Here is a 21,939-nt window from a genome sequence, read left to right on the forward strand (position 1 = left end):
CTTATCCGATGTTTTAATTTTTTCCTTTGATCCCTTTGATTCCTTTGATTATATGTCCCGATGGAAAACAATGTTAATGATCTTCCTCAACTTTTTCCCCTCCTGCAGCTATTTTTGTGCCGACCGTGAGTCTCACTCTAAATTGATTTCGTTTAGATGTGCTTTGTGTAGCATTTTCCACAATGAGTGTGTCATTATTGAGTTATTTGTGATGTTTTTTTTTACAATACTGTAGACAGACTAGACTGAATAGTCTGATTGTTAACCAGAAAATCATGTCAACACATTGTGGCAAAAAGGACTATGAAAAGGACTATGAAAAGGACTATGAAAGACAGGTAACAAATGTTTATTCGTTTGTTTCAATATATCCGTCCATCCATTAGCTGTATCTGCTTATCCTTTTGGATCGGGAGGGGGCTGGAGCCGATCCCAGCTGACTTGAGGTGCGAGGCAATGCACAGAGTCAAGAAAATCACGACAGTACTACAACTTGGCTATCATGTTCCTTTTCATTAAGAGTTTATGTTTATGTTGTGTACCTGTATCTCACATCAGTGATATTGTTAATGCTTGTGTTTTATGTGATGACTTCATTAACCCTAGGGCTGCATGTCTCTTCTACTCATCCTCCTCTCTCTCCCTGGTGACACTCTGCCTTTATTCCTTTTAAATATCAAAAAGGATAGATGGAGTTGATCATATGTGCATTTTCCATCATTCTTTTATTTGTTGCATTATTTCACATTGCTAAAAACCTTGAAAGCTCTTCCTTTCTGCTCAGAGAACAGCGCTCTCTTCCGCGTCTAATGTGGAAACTGCACTTCTTTACAGTGGTGTGGTAATAATCGAGGACTAAAGCACATGCTGATGAAAGTTTAACCCTGGATCACTATTGTGACACCAGCAAGTTGATTTAAAAGGCGAGGCTGATAAAAAAACATCTTAAAGGAGGAATGGCAGGTGACAATAAAATAATGTGGCCCATGAGTGCTGCCCCCTATAAGAACTGGGCAGATGTGGAGTGGCCAGTCTGCAGCAACGGGAGACTCCCACAATATTCCCTTTTCACAGAAGACATTCTGGCTACGTTCAGACTGCAGACACATCCAATTTGATTATGAAATCAGATCTTTAGATCGTCCACACTGTGTTTTTACAAGTGATCGGATCATTTTCTGTGTGTGACCTGACATCCTTGACCTATCTGCATGGGTTGCCGTGGTAACGGCGTATGCGTCAGTAACTACACAGCGGCAATGGTGATGCCGGGAAGCATTCGCCTGTCAAATCGCTAAACTAAAAAGAAAGAGGTTATTGACAAAAGCTGAGCAGAATCCATACTGCTACTAGCAGAACACTGTGAAGGACAACAGAGGAAAACAGCTGTTTGTTGACAGACGTCACACTAAATTGTGTATATATTGTATAGCAGCTTGCACATTGTGGGGGAAGCAGCAGAAAGGTAAAGCAGAGTAAAAGCACCAGTAGACAGTCATGATTTTGCTAAAGTCCTCCATGCTTTAAAAAAAACAGACTGAGCGATTGTTATATAAAACTGTAAATCATAGCTTGTTTTATGAAAAAAGCCCCAAACTGCTGTATTTGGATGTAATGAACACCATAAGTAATATACAAGTGAAATATATGGTTTGGTACATGAACAAATTCAAATGTCACAGATGTGCAGAAATGTGCCCCAATGCAAATTTTGGAGACCTGGCCTGATTTGTCTCTGTACTAAACCCTCTTTAACTTTGTTCTGCTTCACTTCATCAAAGTCAACCTTTGCAGAGAGAATGTTCACATATTGTGCTATGATTTGGGTTAGAGTTAGACCTTACAGCTGCATCATTTCAAAGAAATAATCATCCTGAAAGTGCTTTTTTTATAGGCAGACCTGAAACCTTTTCATTTTTTTCTGTGTGTCATCTTCATTTACTCTTAACAAAAAACATATAGACTGATATTTACACATCTGAAAAAAATCTCACATGTGTACCTTTTATTATAACACCCAAATTATTCAAATAGCCCTAGTGGTTGCAGAGATTCACCCTTTTTAGTGTGGGTATGCAATTTTCCAGGAAAGGGCCTAGAAGTAGGTTGGTTTTATATTGATTAAGTCAGTTTTGCCTCAACCTTGCTCGGCGTTTACACATTATTCCAATTTTAGCTTCTCTTCTCACAGCAGACGTTTTAGCTAATCAGAGCAGGAGAAGCTCAAGTGTAAATGCTTTAAATACGAATGCATTTTATGTAGCCGTGCTATATTTTTAGGGTCTGTGTGTTGTGCACGCTGGCTCACTGGCATGACGAACGACACTGAATGAAACTGAGTCGTCATTAACTAAATTAGCTTCACCTGTGCTTTTCCTGCTGTGACAAGTCAAAATGTCTGCCATTAAAAAGGCCCTTTGGCTCACTTTCACTTATCGGATCCATTTAAAACTTTTCTCTTGACACACAAAGCAATAAATCTGAAAACCAATTGGGTTTCAATTTCCTTGGCTTTGTGATTTTATAACTTGAATCGTCTCGTAACTCAGGGACTGTGGTGGGAACGCACACCCGCTATCTTCATAGAAGTGTAAAGAGAGCGAATCCACTGAAAGGGACGGCCTCCATTCAGGATGTAAGCAGCTGTCTGGAGATATGCTGATTAAATATTCATCTATAGTGTGCATTCCTGTCAATATTACCAGCCGGGACAGCAACACTGGTATTGTTTTCACTTTGTGAGTGTGTGTGTGAGTCATCGTGGCAATATTTGGTCATGGGGACTGTAGTGAGAACCACAGAGGCACAGAGTTTATTGCATGCTTTGCTGCAATTTCTGTCCATAAGATTTTGTCAAAATGATAGAGTCTTTACAGGTGGGAAGATGAGACCAGAGTTTGAGGAAGGCTCAGACACACACACACACATTTTAAGCCCTTGACCCGATTTGACATCGCAGCTGGTGTGATCCCAATAAAAGATTTGAGAGGTCTCTCAAAGTAAAGTGATGGAAATAGCAGAATAAAGGTGTGCAGGTCACTGCTGACCTGGTTTGAGGGAGTCGACCCTACAGCTTTATTTGACTGTGTAGAGAACAGATCAACTGAGAGGTAGGCCTCCATAAAGCAGGTAGGCAGCTGTGGAGAAATGCTGACTTAGATGATTATCTAGACCTAGAGTCCATTTGGTATGTTTACCATATGCTATATACATATTTATAATTATGTTTGAGAGAGGTTTATATTCATGTGTTTTCTATATAGCACAGATAAAGGGAGTGCAGTACACTGCCCTTGTTTGAGCAAGTAGACTAAATCAAGCAAACAACACATATGTAAGGATCCATATTTCTTACTTTAGGTTGATGGTTCATGTAGGTTCACAAATTATCTGGGTTTGTTGTGTCACTCAGCACGAAAATAATGTGAATGGAAAGTCAATAGGAGCCTTATTAGTGGTGGACACACACATTAAATGCATCCACGTGACTTAGCAACAGTCAGAGCTAGTTGCGTACTTCCTTATATCACAAAAAGATGACTATTGGTGGGTGGGTCCATTAAACGACCAGGTTTGCCTGGGTTCATGTAAAGGCACAACTTGCTTAGGTTTGTGGAAAGATGTACTTTCTTCGTTGTCATGGTTACATTAATAACCACTTGGTTAAGGTCAGGGGCGATTGTGGTCATGAAAACAACGTTGACTGTCAGTTTATAAAATGGGAAAGGAAAATAGCCTTTTGCTACGAGCACGGACATTGAATCCCTGGTACTGTTTATCCTATAGATCACACGATGACCACGTACAGCCGGCCGCAGCACAGTGAACCTTGTTACCCATAATCTAAGTTAGATAAGCATATATATTTATATACAGAATCAATCATTTGGGTTGTGTGTGGGCTGGCGATATGTCTGTGTGTGTCATAGCTGTCTGAGTAGACATTCTAGTGAAAGGAAAGAGCAGAATGAGGTGATGTTTTTTTTTTTTTAAACAGCGTGTGGCAATCTGCCAAACTTGTGTAAGAAAAATAAAGATATTTTCGGGAACAAATGATTTAACTCCTGCCTGACTCACTTTGACACGACTCTGTAATGACATCTGTGTCACTAATGCAAATGAAGGAGAACTTTGATTCATTCCTCTTTAATCACTGCTTTGGAGCACGCTTCTTTCATCTTGATATTTATGTGCTGGCTCCTGAGGACCCACCAATGCACCAAGGAGGGACTGATTTTCTTCTGATTTTCAAAAACGATATCTTTTAATAGGTCTGCCAAATTTGCTGGATTTGGCAAATACGTTCGTAAAAGTGTGTACGTAACATTTGGTTACAGATTTAAAAAAATCGATTTTTCTTTGCAAGTACAATTAAATTAAAAAGTCCCATTTTGTCTTTCTGCTGTTCCACCATGTCCAGTGGCAAACCCAGCATTACTAAAGTGACACATTTCTAGTGCTCTTCTTTTTATGTCTGAGTTTTAAATGGTATAATTACTATATTCTACAGGCTTTGGGGGGGATCTTTTTTTCTTCTTCTTTTCCTGACAGTCTTCAAAGTGTTTTTATTCAAAAGTATAAAATCTCTCCATGCGGTTCATCCCTAGCAGGTCTTTTGATGGTTGTGTAAAGAGTGTGAGTGCCCATCAGTCAGTTTGGGGGAAATAAACAAAATTCAAACAGCTTATTTTCACCTCGAAGATGGAAAAAGAAATCTGTATGCTGTATTGATCGTGCCGGGCCCAGTGGGCTTTATGAATTAGTGCTCACCGTCTCCACAGCGAGAGCTCTCACCTCACTGAAGCATCTGGGGATTCATACAGTGTCTCTGGGCTTTCAGCATTATCAGTATGCAGCACACATGCCTACAGGTCTGCAAATAACTCTGAGACATGCCCTGTCCACCCACCCCGCCCCTTTGTTGATCTATACTTTATTGCTATTTTTATGAGTAATACACAGGCTCCAACACTGTCATTCCAATCAACCAGGGGTTGTGCAAATTCTTCCCCCACCACTAGCCATAAAATGTGATGAGTAATTTCAATAGGTGCTGATGCAGATGGTGGTCAAGTGGGTTTATCTGATTAGTTTTAAATATACTGTGCTGATAAGATGGCCATACTTGTGTCTGGTGAACAAAGGATACAATTGTGTTCATCTGAAACTACCCAACTGTCAGCTTGTAAGATTTGAAAATGTCAAACTAAATGTGATTCAAGATAACATCTCTTTGCCACCTTTCTCTGCAGAAGTAAGTACTGCATCAGTGCAAATGGTCACAAGCAAATCGACCTGCAGCCTCCCTTAAACACAATCCTCTGTGAACACAGTGATTTCGACATGGAGATACAGTCGAACACTAAGCCCATAGAGCAGTGGGAATCAATAATAGATTTTTTTTTTACTCCCCAGTGGGAAGGTTTATACTTGACAAGCGTCAATCTTTGTTCTTTTAGACATCCATCCACCTCAAAATGTGACTAGAGACACAATCATTTGAGGCTCAGCAATTATATGAGCCAGCAAGAACACACAATTTCTTCTCTGGTATCAAGGCCACCAGATATAACACGATTACAGCCCGGGGATCCCAAATCCATCAGGTGGCTGTGTTTTGTGCAACAATGTAAATCTTTCTTACATAATATACACACACACACACACACACACACACACACACACACACACACACGTAAAGATAGAGGTTATAGAGCGGGCATGCTCACTTTTTGAAACTTGCCATGATGTACGCACCTCACAGGTGCGTACATCATGGCAAGTTTTAACATTTAACATTTCCATGGCAACAGAAGAAACTCAATCTACAAGTGAGGAGGGTGATGTGATTTGGTCCGCAGCGACGAGATTTCATCAAATGTTAATCTTTCAAGCAACATACATAATAATAATGCAATTACCCAAAACGTACAACAAAACTCCTGAATCATGTTCACCAGAAACAACACTGTTGTGTTTTCAGTGGCATTGTGCATATATTTTGTGTATTACAAACCATTCTAGAGTCAATGCCTGTTTTCAATAATTGATCTTGTTTGTAATTATAAGTATGTGTTTGGCTTAAAACTTTAAAGGTTCCTCTTCCTGCTCCTGGCACTGCAGTAAAAGCTCTTTGGCAATGACTCAGCCACTTAATATGCATATATTTCCACCTACTGGTCAACAGATAACACTGCACGTCCTCCTGGTCCTTTTTATTTCCCAGTGTGTGATACAAATCTAAGTTACTGCTGCAAAATAGAGATTTGGGCAGATAGTAGACGTGCATGCAACATTTTAGCATATTTATATAATAGATTGCAGTCAGTGGAGCATATCACTGGCAGCCTCTGGGCTTTATAGCTGTTATCAAAACAGGCTGAGACAGGCCTGCGTTGATTTGTGCCTCTGTTCTCGGGTGTATCTGCATGTAATTTGTCCAGTCTGTCCCTTTTTGATCCATGCTGCAAATTTCCTTTCAAATAAGACGCCACAGCATGAAAGCCATGCTTGCAGTGGATTTTACATTAAGTCTGTCATCCTGCTCTGATGTTCTGCTATTGGGAATATAATAGGTGGTGCCTCCCCCTCTTGTGGTTTGATGAAATATTACATTGGTTTGAAGTCGTTGCAGATCTTAACTGTGCCAGGTCATTAGAGCTTTTGATAACCATATTGGAGGCTGATACTGAGCTTGAGTGCTGCATCGCAATCTACAATTCATGAGAAAAATGCTCAGTGCATCGACAGAACCGCGTGTTTTATCTGAGCGAAAAATCATAGACACTCATTTCCGGGCGCATATGTGACCACTGTGATCACAAAGACAATGTTTGAGAGGAGAGAGAAAGAAATCAATGTCAGGATTGAAGCGGTTGCCTTATTTCCTTTGGAGTGCAGCGTATTGCTGATTGAGCGTTCAGACCCATTCACAACCAAGATTGCCTCTCCTCCTTATAGGCTTCTCCAGCTTGGATTGACTCTCAGTCTCACAATGCTGGTAAAAATAGCTTTATTCTCAACAGGCTGGATTTAATTTAGCAGGCCCGTGCCTTCGCACTGATAGCTGATGGGAAGAAGTGTATTCATAGCAGAGGAGTGGACGAATCCGTTTCGTGTTGTTTATCATGAAAAAACATCAGCATTGCAGCAGCATCGTTTGCACATTTGTGCATGTGAACACTTCCCTCTGCCTTCATAATGTCATCTGTGTTTTGAGGGTAAAGACAAGTGTTCAGAGTGGCGAATGTTTCTCCATGCGTTCCGAATTTTCCTCTTTCCGAGGAAGCTCCTGGGCTTGACTGCGAAGCATGGGTGGCTGTGTGAGTTATGGCATGTAAGCTCTTCAGGAAGGTTTCGAAGAAAGAATGAATTTCCCCCAATAGTGTGTCCTCTCAGATGCTTACTGGATATATAAAAAAGCTACAATATAGGACAGACAGTACCGTGCACAAGGGAGCATCGGTCCCTCAGGGTGACAGTAAAAAAAAAGCCACAGGAAAGTGTTTTTTTTTCTCTGGCAATGAAATGGTGGGCAAGGAAGCCTGGGTTCATTCTTCTTCACCCTCCTCAGGGTACTGAATTCATGCCTATCTTTCTTTTTCTCTCCCTCCTCTTGTGTGTTTACGGGAACGTGCATGCTACACTCTTGTCTGTGTCCGGGTGCGCATCGGGTGAATGTGCCGGGGCATCATTGGGTTGAAGCTATGTGGAAAGGAATTTATCAAAGTCAGTGGAGCATTGTAATGAGAGCTTTGTGAGGAAATTTCAACCATGACTATAGCCACGGTCCATATAAAGTGGTTAGCTTTCTCTTGTTTTTTAATGAAAATCCTCCCCAGCTATTTTGGTTCACAGGGTATCAATATAGCTTTAACCTTTGCTGTTTGTATTGTCAGCTAAATTGGCGGGTGCCATCCATCCATCCAAGTTGTTTTGCATGCTCAGAACTGACCAGGCGTCTATCTATTTGCTGGGTCCTCCAAGACAGATTCTCCATTTTCCATTTGTATTTTCTCCATCCAGTTTCCATTTGAAAGCTGATTGACTCAGTGCCTCCCCATCCACCATAATCACCAAATAATTTACATTGTTATCAAGAAGCAGATAATGGAAATGAAAACCAATCCCAATCTAAACTTTGTTCGGCCAGAACATTACAATCAAATGCTTGAGTTGTTTGTTAGGAAACAAGAAAGGAAAAAGGAGCAAAATACTCTCCATGTTACAGTCATTTGTGTGATTGCTTTTGAAGGTTTTTCACCTGTACTCTTTGTGACTTTGTGTACAAATGACTTCCCATACCTAAGGCCAGTCATTTATTTACAATAAGCCAACACATTACTGTAAATGGCATGGCTGAGATCAGCTGTGATGTCCTCTGCTTCTCAACAAATGAACACAGCCTAAGCATTCACAACCTCCAGGTAAGGCACATGATGTACAATTGGAATGACCTCACTGTAAATGGACCACGGTAAACACATTCATGATTGCACCACAATAGAACTGCGTTGGAGCAAGGTTGATGCTTCACCATTAAAATATTATATAACAGTTTTTCTGCTGCAGGTTTGAGAGTGTTGGGAGGCAGACAGTACTCCACTGTGAGCAAGTCATGTGTCAGTCAATATCATTTCTTCTTTTCTTTTGATATTCGATATGGCACATTGCTGTATCTTGTGTGCGCTGATGTGGAATTTCATTTTTAGCTGGGAAAAGTTTCAACAGGCAATAGTTATTCTCAGATTGGATAATGAAATTCACACCATCCCTACAGATGCAATATGATTAGGTCTAATAAAACTGCAGTTTCATCAGCTGCAGAGACACAAACACAGCTTTAAGTAATGTTTTTCTTTAGCGCACACCTACACACACACACCTAAACACCTACACACACACACACACACACACACACACACACACACACACACACACACACACACACACACACCAGAACAGCGGTATTTTTCTTGCCACATTCTTATACGTTTAAATTGACACATTCATGCCAGGCTCCAGACACAACATTGACTGCTGTCTAAAAGCCCAGTATATATTTCCACATGTATAAAATACTTTTGTAATATGATGGATATCATTATTATTTTTTAAATACATCATTACTTTTATAACAATAGAAAATGCCAATCATTTACCCTGTCACCTCATGCTATCTCATATCCTCTTTCTCATACAACAGATTATTGCAATCCATTAGCAGACATTGTAACACCATTAGCTAACAAGCACCTAAAATGCTGGCAATGCTTTCTCCCACTCATACCTCTGGCAACCATATCTGTATTTCAACTCTGCTACTCAACATTCCTGGCCACTCTGCTTTTGCTATCTTTTGCATTTCAGTGCAGTGTAGGGATGAAGGTCATACGAAGAACACACTGCAATCCTATCGAGCAAACCGGTGTCAAAGATACAGAATTTCTTCTGTTCCTTCTGATTCTGATTCATAGTTTTGATCAGAATCAGAAACATTTATTCGCCAGGTATGTTTAAATACACAAACGAGTCATTTTTCTTGGCAGAAGGTGTATGATGGAGTTGCTGCAGTTTTTGCAACGCAGGTTGAAAGTGTAAAATGCAAAAAAAATGCAAAAAATATCAGGTTACAATGTTTAGACACGCACAGATTCACAACTCCAAAGTATCAACTGCATCTTTATGTGGAATATCTGCAAAGTGTATCATGTTCCGAGATTTATTACAAGTCAAAAAGGGTATTACCTTCGTTTACTCAATCGCTACACCATGTATTTTTAATCAGGCCTCGTTTCCAACAGCACTGGGCAACTTAATAGCACTGCAACATAATTTATACATGATGAGTTTGTAGACACACACAGAGGGGAGGCACTTTTAGCCTTGTGCTTTAACCTCAGTTGCACAAAAAGACATGTATAAATTGTAATCAACAGAAACACACAGAACTGTAAAACGGAAAAAGGCCAAATCAATTTCAATCAGCAGGAACCTGACCTAATGCTAACTATGAGGTACTGAGTCAATTGCAGTAACTGTGTAAAGCAGAGGCTGACCACATTAGAGGGGAAATAAATCAAATTTTCAGTCCGGCTTTCAGGAGATTTACAAAATTTGCCTCCCCTATCTCAACAGACAGACCATTCTGATGCCAGGGAATGTCGTTAAGGCCACCTGGTGGCAGTGATTGATAGCAATGACCCTGCGGGGCAGTGTATATGATCCAACAAGATCTGATAAGCAGAGTGATGTTAATAGTATGCTAGCTGCACCTAAATGTCACTTCCCAACAAAGATTGGACATAAGATCCCTGGAATGGTCACTAGTGTCTTATCAAGATAACCTGAATGTCTTTGGACTGTGGGAAGGAAACGAAGCACCTTGAGGAACACAGATATTGGAAGATATGCAAACTCTGTGACGAAAAGGATCGGTTCCCAAATTGAAACCGCCTTCAGACCTTCTTGCTATGAGATGTTAGTGCAAACAAATGAGAGGATATACGGGAAATCTTGCTATTGTCACAATTTGTAAGCATAATGTCTGTTTTGTTATGATAAATGTAGTTTGAATTTAGTGCATCTCTAAGATTAGACGTTGCAAATGAGCTATTCCGTTCAAAGTTTAGTCATCTGCATAGCAGCATGAAAGATTGAAAGCAGAATTTACAAACGATTACTCAAAGTGAAGGATGGAGAACAGGAATCAGGTTTATTGAGATTTAAGTCGTATGAATTTATACTTAAAACCTCCTCCTTGGAATATTTGTAGCAATGCATAGTGCACTTTATACACAGATTGTGCAATACTGTTATCATATTTGTGTGCCTTATTTTTTTACCTTAAGTTTATTGTATTTCTGTGTGTAAGGAAGAGCCAGCAAAATGAGCTTTTCATTGTACAGAGTCTGTTATCTGTGCATATGACAATAAAAACATATTGAATCTTCTTATTTGAAAAACCTTTCAATATCTTTGCTGTTCAATGTGGGCATGCACCAATGCTCTTCAGCCTGTTGCATTAATAGCATCACCCAAATGGATAGTTGTAGTATGTATAACTGCCCTTAATGTTACAGAAGACCCTACAGTTCACAGTTGCCCTGTAGTTTTAGGGATCAAAGAATAAACTAGAAAGGAGCCATCAGTAGAGAGCAGATTTCTGCCAGGTGTGTCTTCGACAACCAGTGCTGTTTTGTGTGATTGAATGTACACAACCCACAATTGTTTAACCTCCCCGTCTAGAAGTGCATCAGATGTGTTTTTCACTTGCACGTCGCTCACAACTGATAAGATTCAAACAATCGTGCCAAAAACGAAGGTAAACTGCGGTGAGGTACAGCAGTGTGTACTGGAAGTTCTGTTAGCAAAAAAACTGTTAGCCAAAAACATCATCCAAACCATAATAGTGTGCAAACTGTTTCTCTGAGGCAGAGCACAGAAGCTGGTAGGGGTCAGAGATGTTCTCAACAGTGTTATCACTCACGGCCCTGACCGGCCGGCGAAGAGTTGGGACTGTGGAGTAAGTTGGCAGTTAATGACAGTATAGAACAGGCCAAAGTGTGAGACAACCACGAGAGCTTCTTGAGCACACAACTGTAACTGGCTGCCCAAAATATTGTGCAGTTTGCTGCAGCAGAATACAAGATTAGACGTGGACAGACACAGAGGTGCACAGTCACTCACTCAGTTACATACACACATATGCACACACGCAACCGGTTGCTATTTTATAGGTAAAAATATTAGTAAAGCAAGCTTTGGAAACTTTCCTCGCCGTTGATGCTATGTTTTTACATTTTTTATGATTAAGTTAATCTTAAAGTGTCCATCTTTTGTGTTTATCATAAATGCTGTATATCATCGCAGTACAAATATATATATTGTATATATATATTATGTTTAAAAGTTTAGAGAGCAAGGAAGGACAAACATGGAATAAAACTGGAATCTGTCAAGCGTATTAACTATCCTACTTTTTTTTCATTAAGAGATTAGGAAGTGGCTCATCTTTCTGTATAGAATGGCATCTGCTGACGAATGAAGGGCACTTATTATGAAAAATGTGTTGACTCAATCTACCAGCTCAGAAGACACCCACACACACCCACACACACACTACCAACGTTGTCATTGACGCTGCATGGTCTTTTTTTTTTTTTTTAAGTGATTAAATATCTGGATTTTTTTTTTACACATTCTCCACATTGATTGTCATAGTGTGCCACCTACTCTTGACATTGAAGTGAATCACACTACAATGCCAGGAATGCATTTAAACTGCATTAATGCTGACTTTTGGCCAATAGGGAGCAGCCCCTTCCATGTACCATGTATTGCATTATAGAGTTGAAGAGGCTAACCTATTAACAAACAATTGCTACTTATACATAAGTAGACATAGGGCAACATTAGCAGTAGAGATGTCCCGATACCATTTATTCTTACCTGTACTTGTGTACCGGCCCATACCGAGTACCGATCCAACACCAGTGTGAATGATATGATAACGTGATATCGAATCGCATACAGAATTATTTTTTTTTAATTAGCAGTCTTGTGGAGATTGTTTCTGCATAACTGAGGCATCTAAGTCTCTCCTTTTATTTATTCTCCCTTTAGCAATGTTTCTGGGCTTCTATCTGCTTGCTGTTACATTTTCTTCACCAGCTAGTGGCTACTCTTTCTCTATGTTTAATGACAGCGGCTCCTTCTCAACTTTAGAGTAAATCTCTGGACCATAAAACCAAAACAAAGAGCGAAAACAGTCTAAAAGGATCTAAAGCTGAGACCTCTATATTAACTCGCTGAGTGAAGAAATATTAGAAAGAGTATGTTGCTATTTTTCAACTTAGTGGCTCAATAACTTTGATATTAATGATTTGTAATGTTGTTCTTCAAATGCAACTGGATGCAAGGGCAGCATTTGAAGGATTTGTCCTCACAGTGAGCGTAGTTAGCTTTCTAATCAATTCTCTGCTGGCTTAGATGAGCGTTGCGTGGCGCGTGGCGCGTTGCGTGGCGCATTGCGTGGCAGTGGAGGCAGAGCTAGACATCTGTTGGGATACATTTTTCATAAGGAAGCCCTTCTCGTGGGCTTACCCGCTCCAATAGTGTATGAAACATTTACCACAATCAGTAAAAAAGAAGCTGAGCAGTCAGCAAGAAATGAGTCGAAGGTCCATGTCTGTGGTCCTGCATGTGAGAAAGGGGCCAACCAAAGCTCATTGACATGCAGGGCTGATACTGCAACACCCAGGCCGGCCGCAGATTCCTTACATATTCCTTACATATTCCTTACATATTCCTGCGCTTTGATCCCTGCCTCCTCTTAAAGGTTGGGTTGGTAATCTTCTTCAAAAACAGTTTTTGCTGTATTCGTAGAAATTATCATTACATCCCGACAGCAATCAATGAATCCAATGCTCTGACAAAAAAAGAAAGAAAAAACCTGTGTCTCTGGTTGTCCCAGGACTGAAATAAGCACATCCAATCATTTCATTCGGCCTGACTGAGATGATTGGACAGGCTACCTGCCTGTCGACCTGACTGCACTGTGCTTGTGCACTCTCTGCGTGTCTCCGGAGTCTTCCACAAGCTGCTCCGGTGGCGGGACGTGCATTTTATACCTCGGCCTGCTGTCTGATATACATAAAGACGCGCATGACGGGATGCTGTTCAGCTGCTCCCTGACTTTGCGTTTTCCTTTTGTTCAGCCACTCCTAACCCATCTCCGCTCTCTCACTCTGTGACAACACAGTTGGGGCATTCTTCTCATTGCACTTGTATCTTTTCATTCGTCATAGTTAATGGCTTCACAACACTTAAGAGAAGACACATTATTGAATACTTTTCATTGTATTCATTACAGGCTGGTTGTATTTTTTTCCAGGCTTGTCTCCCGTCACGAGATAACCTTGGCATGTTAAATGGAGCAACAATGGTTCTTTCCAAGATGAAATTTCAGTGTGACAGTGTCTTTTATTATCGCTATGTCTTGTCTTTGTCTTTCTTCAAAGACATGTCAGTGCTACACTCAACTGTAGTTTAACCCTGGGATTAGTTTTTGCACTGCCATGTACTTTACTGTGGATGTGCGGCTACACAGTGGCTGTCAGCTCTGTCACACAAGATGTAAACTGACAGGTTTTCTTTTTTTGGGACATTACACCCTGTCTTTCCGTTTAGGTTGTTTGTACGCATCCAAGTGTAACTAAAAGACTTTTCAATGAAAGGTCACAAAATGAAATGTCATTTTGCAACACCCCTAATTACTGGACAAATGATTACATTTATTCAGTGTTTGGACATTGGCATTTAGCATTAATTTGGAGTCTTGTTTGTGGTCAGTCAAGTAAGTAACATTGTTTTCACATTTCTATCACCAAAGAGATAGAATTTATCAGCTTTTAAGTGTCTCGGTACATTACTGAACCTACTGTGTGCAGTATGCTCTCGAGCTGAAATAATTAGGCCATTGTCAAAAAGTGTTTCTGCATCTTCTATAATGGATTCATAAATAAAGTAATTTGTTGAGGCCTGCAGAAGTATTCTTTTAGTCATATCTCACAGGTGCTTTACTCTATCATTCAAATTATACCTGACTTTATCAATCACTTTGTTCCTAATATCATAGTTTTCTATTGCTGTGCTAGTCAAAAGCATCCAATTGCAGCCTGGGCCGAGTGAGTAGATAAAATAGAATAGATAGAGACAATGTTACTAATTTGAAGTTTAACTTTGACATCCATTTTGAAGGCAGCAGATGCAACAGACACAGATTCCCTCAGGTGTTTGTCGATTAAAAAAAAAATTACATAAGTATTATTGTTTTGTGAACAAATATGTTCACACTTTGCTATGATGATTGTTTCTTACAGTAGTTTCTTATTTGGCTCCCGAGGGACTGCAGCCGGTAGTTCATATGTGAAATACTTTTGATAGGATGAGGGTTAAAACTTCTTCATTGCTCTTCAGGATAGACTAAATGCTTAGTTGAAAAAAGGATATTAATCGTTAATGCAAATAATTGTTAGTTGCAGCGCGTGCAATGTGTACGATAAGAGTACAAAAATAACTAACTTTTTATCACAAAAACTATCGAGTTAAGCAGTTGGATACAGCAATCTTGTGGTCAAAATCATCCATCCATCATCAGCCTCTTATCCGGGATCGGGTCGCGGTGGCAGCAGGCCCAGCAGGCCGACCCAGGCTTCCCTCTCACCCGTAACATATTCCAGCTCATTCTGGGGAGACATAAACCCTCCAGCGTGCTGGGTCTTCCCCGGGGTCTGATACCAGTTGGACGTGCCCGGAAAACCTTAATGGTCAAAATCAGTGAATACAAAAAAATATCCAGTTTAAGAAATTTGTCGTTTGATTTTCTGCCACAGCATAATTTATCTCCTCTTGTGAAAGTTTGATAATAGACGCATGGGAATCCCTGTTATTGGCACCATTGACATGTCAAAATAGGAATCTATAAACCTCCCGTGACAGCGCATTAAAGTGGACTCATTCCCATGATTGATTGGACATCCAGCTGACACATACCCAGCGATTGTTTACTGTGGTGGACTCTGACAACGACTGGGCGTTTATTGCTGTCTGGTCCAGCAGTATTTCAACATTGCATCTCACTCCTCAGAGCCATCAGCGAGCAGGTCCACAGCAGCCACACACATCCAAGTGAGCAGTAGTTTGTTCCCAAACTGCAGCACAGGCTGTTTGCTTGTGCCGTCACTTCTTCCAACTGATGTTTTTCACTTGCAGGTATATTGCATTTGCAGAGAGAGAGAGAGTAAGGAATGTCACTCTGGATAATTCATGAGTAATTATGCATCGCACTTTGACTATCAACATCGTCGCTGAATTCCCTTCAGGTTTGTAAGCACTCTTAGAGGAATAAAGAAACGCTGTATGCCATGTTGGTATTGGGGAATGGTAGGCCATAAAACATTCAATGGATAATCACTTCAGTTGTAGCTGGTGTATTTTTTATTTCATACAAGATTTCTGCATAAGCGTGGCTCAGCTTTTCTTCAACCTTGTATTCATTATTCAAAACGTAGCTATCTTTTGCAAGAAATGCTTCTTGAATGTTGAAGCCCTGGAGAGGGGTGGGTTCGCTGCTCTCAGGTGCTGCTAAACACTTTTGCACCTCATTATCAATTCAAATCACAGAAGCACATCAGGTGAAAGTGACTGGCAGCAGCTCAAGATGGAAAACCCCAAATAAACGACGATACCGACACCCTTCCCACCAGGAGTCCTTACATCGGATAGAATCAACGTCAGACCGGCGGAGCATCACTTTCCCCAGTTTCTGTGATGTGTGAGCATTTCTTTGCTTTCAATGACCCATGTTTTTCCTTGTATCAAAAATGAGCGAAGTGACTTCCCCCCTTCTTCCGTTGGTTCTGTGCCTGGAGGAGATGTACGTGGTCATGCGAAGGTGATTGCATTTGTTATGTTCAGAGAGAATTTGATTCTACAATACATTGTGTGAAGTAGTTTCTAAGCAGGCCAGTAAACAAACAATTGTTTGTGGGTATCAGTTCTGCCTGAGAGAGAGAGAGAGAGAGAGAGAGAGAGAGAGAGAGAGAGAGAGAGAGAGAGAGAGAGAGAGAGAAAATAAATATGCTGCATTTCAAAAAGACATCATCAGCTGCAGGAAGAGTGGGAGGATGTTCTCATTGAATTACTACATTTCTGCTGCTGCATTCAATAAAGAGTGACCCAACCTTAGTGTGTGGTAGTTGCTTTGATACATCTTTATGAAAGTAAATATGGCATAAATGGGGCCGTGGATGAGCTGGCTCTATAGTCATATCTCTTCACATTGCCCATGGATCACGTGGCCCCAAACAGGTCCTGATGATGTCATGGCGTTCTGCATCATTAATATTGGGAGGTCATTTCCCCTACTTGGAAATTGTGTCGATCACATGCTGGGTTCAATTTCCAATTTGCCACAAGACTGCCTAGGTCATTCCTACTATTTATCTGGGAAAAGACTACCTAACAGTGCTATAACATTCCTCTGGATAGCAGCTGACTTCTTCTTTTATTGTTTCCTATAGCACAGGCAGCACAATGTACCACCCACGGTTTCCCTGTTACTCTGACACCAGTCGATTTTCAGTGGATAGAATATATTCAAGAAGTGAACAAAAGAGATTTTGATGCCCAAAATACTGACGATGTCAAACATATTATCAAAAGTAAACTAAAGCATAAATATCCTATGAGCTAGTGTATGAAACAACAACATACCAACTCCATATGCACTTCAAAATGTTAGTTTCACGCGTCAGTGTTAATGTTTGAGTGAATGATGAGCACAGATGTGTTGCCAGTCATAGGATTTCTATTGTTGTACTTCTGACAGGTGTCACCTATTTTGGCACAGGGCAAAGTAACAAGCATAACACACTGACATTTTGTTTCTCACAAATTCAAAACTCAAAAACAATATTTTTTTCTTGAGGCTGCTTTGGAGAGTTTAGAAACCTAAGCAACAGTGTTACTTTTATAGGCATCCTTTGAAACCACAGAGAAGTCTCACTTTCTAGCTGTGCATGCTCTTTTATTCTATTTCCACACCTGTTTTTAAATATACTCTACTCTACAAAGGTCTGATGACATATTTTGATGTATTGTTTTTTCATTCAATTGACAAATGATACATTTGTATCTACATACAGACACAATAAAAAAATGACTTTTCTGCTGAAAGTCAGAGATTAAATTCTATTTTTAAAGCCTGTGGATGACAGATGTTCTCAGGTGTCCTTATTAATAAATGTCTGATGTTTTATACACCGTCCTCAGCTCTTCAGTAATATTATGACCTTGTGCATGTTTAGTGTTGACAATAATAAAAGTGTACACCGTATATCTGAAGCATCTGGTTTAAAAGCTTTTGATGCTGTCTGAACCTGTAACTCATCACAGCTTTGAAAAGCATTATCTTTCATTTTTTGTCTTCCTCCACATTATTCACCTTCCTTTTAACTTGAATCCCATTTGGAAAGCAAGAAATTAGGGCAGTAGCTCCCTGGAGAACTGTGCAATAAAACAAGGTTTCTGGAATAGTGCGTGCACTGTGAGTGACGAGTGAGTTTTCTGTCGGTGGTCTGCTGGTAAATGCATTTCAGTCAGTATTTATTGACCACAAAAAAAATATTATAAACATGTTATTGTCTCCCTGTCTGTGAAACACATCCAGAAACCGAGGGAATAAGATCCAGAAACAATGTCAGGGAAGACATTGTTTTTTTTCAGCAACAACGGTTTCCGGGGAAAGTCAACATCACCTCTTCAGGCCGAACTCTCGCTCTGCAACAAAAACTTGTTTGACTTTGAAGCCCCCTCTCAGACTAAATACAGCTTGAGATGGGCACTTACAGATATCAGTTTTATAAGTAAAAACCGACCATTTGATGAAGAGGATTCACTCTCTAAAGGTTACTCTGTGGTCCCACAACAAACGTGTCATTCAGTTTGTTGCTCAGGCACAATAGTTACAGGACTCACAGTTACAATCAAGGAGTATAACCTATAGACATTAATTCCAATAATTTGCATAAGCATTCAATAAAGTATGTATGCCTCATTGTCAGCATTATATACATAAAGGTAAAATGATAACGAACTGTCCGGCATTTAAATGACCTATTTCTACCACTTATATATACACTGCAATTACAGGATATAAAAGATAACCATAAAAACGACATTTCCGGTAAATAAACATCATAACTTACATTTCTCTGGACGCACACACACAGGAATGCAAACATCGAATGAACTGTCAATCTGCATGGCACCTCTACCCCGAGCAGATAAATAAAATAGTCTGAATCTCGCTGCTCCCACTCGCTCCCATTAAAACCAGTGGATCCGTCCACGACAGTGGCCCTGGTGGCGGGGCCCTCAAACAGCCGGTCCTGTTATGCCCTTCATAAAGCACATTTACTTCCTTCCTGCTGCTGCTAAAGCCGAGGAGAGGCACTTCCCCAGAACAGAAGGCCACAGTCTGACACCGTGGTCTGAACCAGCAGGTGGAGCTCCGACTGCCAACAATGAGTGAGCAGGATATTCATACGAAGTTGAGTCGTGAGCTGCGACCAGCTCAAATGGTCCAATCAGATGGCAACAGGCTGCCTTCTGAAACCATAAACCATCACTGTCCCCCAACACCCAACTGTAAATGCGTCCTCCCATGGGACTTTTTGTGAAATCACTGCGATAATGTATGTTTCTTTTCACCTCTGCAAGAAAGTCAAAGTGAACGACTGCTTGCGAGGATGATCATTAGTGTGACTAGCCTATTGACTTTCCTGTCCAACCCCTGGGTATGTTGCCGTGGGAGAGTGACGCCTCCATCAGCGCCACACTCATTTCCAATCACGGTGGTATGGGTCTCACTCGGGGAGGGAGAGCCTGCAGATGACATCATGCAGCTCCATGGACAGCTGTCAGGATGAGTCAGGTGAATGTGGGCAGACTGAAAGTCGCTGTAAAGTCGTTATGTCAGAGAACAGAATCCTCCTTCAGTGAGGGGGCTTCCGATTCAGTCAGTGTCAAAAGTATGAGTAACTGCACTGACAGGAAGCCATAATGTACAGTAACTCCCATGCCTGCAAAACAATAGATAGCGCAATTAGGAAAGAAGCTTACCTGTAGCTACGATCACGAGTGTTTCTCTTATCAGCCTGGAGCAGTGCCATTCGATAAGACACCGTGTTTCCTGAATAGGAATGTAAAACTAATCTATAGCACTACTGAGCAGAAAGCTAAACACAAAACACAAATAAACATTGAACAACATAAAACATTATTTTTATATTTAGAACACACAATTATGATTACAAACACACAATTTGCATATATTTTCCGTCCCTTCTACTTTTGCTATGCACCACAGTGGGCCACATGCAACAGATTTGCATGCGCTCAATTATACATTCAGTGTGTGACAAACATGTGCACTTCCCCATAATGAGAAGGAATTATTTATAGCATGCTGTGCTCTTATCATTTGTCGGGCCCAAAAGGTACAAAAAGATTGAAGTTCAAGGACACCCAAACTTGTGCTCCCAGCAAGCTGTTACTTGGACAAACATTCATCATTCAAGCGCACAACTTCACCACATCCAATCCCTCTTCACTGCAGAGTATTAATTGGATAGAAACAAATCTCTGCTACATTATGTAAGTGGCAGGTCCTCCTGCGTCTGACTGAAATGAATATTGCACACGACATAGTTCACTGATATATTTCAGTTTGCAGGAGTTTAGTGTGCCTATTTAATGCATGACCCTTCAGCTTCGGCATGGTCAAAACTCTGTGGAGAAAACAATTACTTGGAAAATTATTATTGCACGAAAATATTCAGCAGTCTCTTTCCATGAGATATATTCTGAGGCCTTCATTAAGAGCTATGTGAGTGCATTAGTAAGCTCATTCTTTTTAGGACTGTAATTCATGCTGAACTGGTGGCGCTTCTTAATTAACACCTACTTCAGCCAACAAATAGAAGTGTGTTAGTTGTACTTGCCCGCAGACAAAACACCATTGTTGTCTGTAATGTTCTTTGTGGCCACGTCTTTGAATTGCTGATGACTGTGTCTCCTCTTCCTTTTTCTGTTTTTCTCTCTCATATATATAATTGGAATTATGACCTACCTGCTTGCATTGCTTTGCCATATTTCATTATATATTTTCTGATATGTTTTAATTAAGCATCACCCCTACCTCTTTCCAGTAACTTTATGCAATCATGAGGTGAACTCTATTCACGTTACCACTGTTTAAAGAGACAGTGTGTTCATTGCTAGTGTGTGAGTGTGTGAGTGTGTGTGTGTGTGTGTGTGTGTGTGTGTTTGTGTGTGTAAGGTTTAAAAGTGAGGCGGGAGCAGTGCCACCTGGCTTCTTTAGATAATCTATTTAAGTCTTTCACACTTCATTAGGCCCAAACCCAAATACTTGTCTCTTGAATATGTTTATCAAATGTCTCAGTGTTATCAGTCACAGCTGCAACAAACCATTAAGAGAGTGACACTTGCCTACTGATCACAGTGTGTGTGGTTTTTCTTGACCTTGATGTTGTAAAATGTGTGGCACCTGCAAGTCGTCTTAAACTACCAGACTAAAAGGCTTATCTGAAATGTCAGTGCTGCTTTAGTTGGAGGTTCGTTACATATTAATAAAATATGAGAAACCGAAGCTCCAGCCAGCTCATTGTGTGTGTGTGCACCTGATGCTGCATCGGCTGACTTTGGAGTCATGTCTTTCTCTGGGGTCTGCTGTTGTATTTGTTCATCCAACACTTGAACCCAATGATTTAAAAAACACAACAGCATAAATTATAATCTGAGTTAACAATGGATATTGGGTCATTCAATACTATTTATTAGCAAACTAAAAGGGAAGAAACAGAGGGAACATAATTGGACCTAGGTGGAAGATGGACTAAACCTATCCGAAACTTCATCATTGACAGACAGCTGGATGCAGTTCTAAAGAGCTTTAATTTTCTGTGAGCTCAGACTCTAATTAGGCAAACAAGAAAATAACTCAACTTCCAAGATTAGAGTCACGTGACTTGAAAAGATTTAGTAAGACCAAAGGTAAAATTTTCCCAAGTGGATACATATTGCTTGAGGATGAAATCCTTAACCTACATCCTTTTTTTTTCATTGTGGTGAACAAATGAAGTGTAATGGGGGTTAAAGCACATTATGTATGATCCCATTATTCCAAGACTGGAATAATGGGATCATTTTTTGATTAATTTGGGTTGTGAGTTTTGACATGCTACAGCAGGGCAGTAGAAAACTGACAGTGACAAAGACACAATTAAATGTCCTCACAGATTTAACAATTTAAATCTCTTAACCGTGAAATGATTAACACAGTGACAATAAGGT

The sequence above is a fragment of the Taurulus bubalis genome (assembly GCF_910589615.1).
Source record: "Taurulus bubalis genome assembly, chromosome: 13".
Taxonomy (NCBI): Eukaryota; Metazoa; Chordata; class Actinopteri; order Perciformes; family Cottidae; genus Taurulus; species Taurulus bubalis.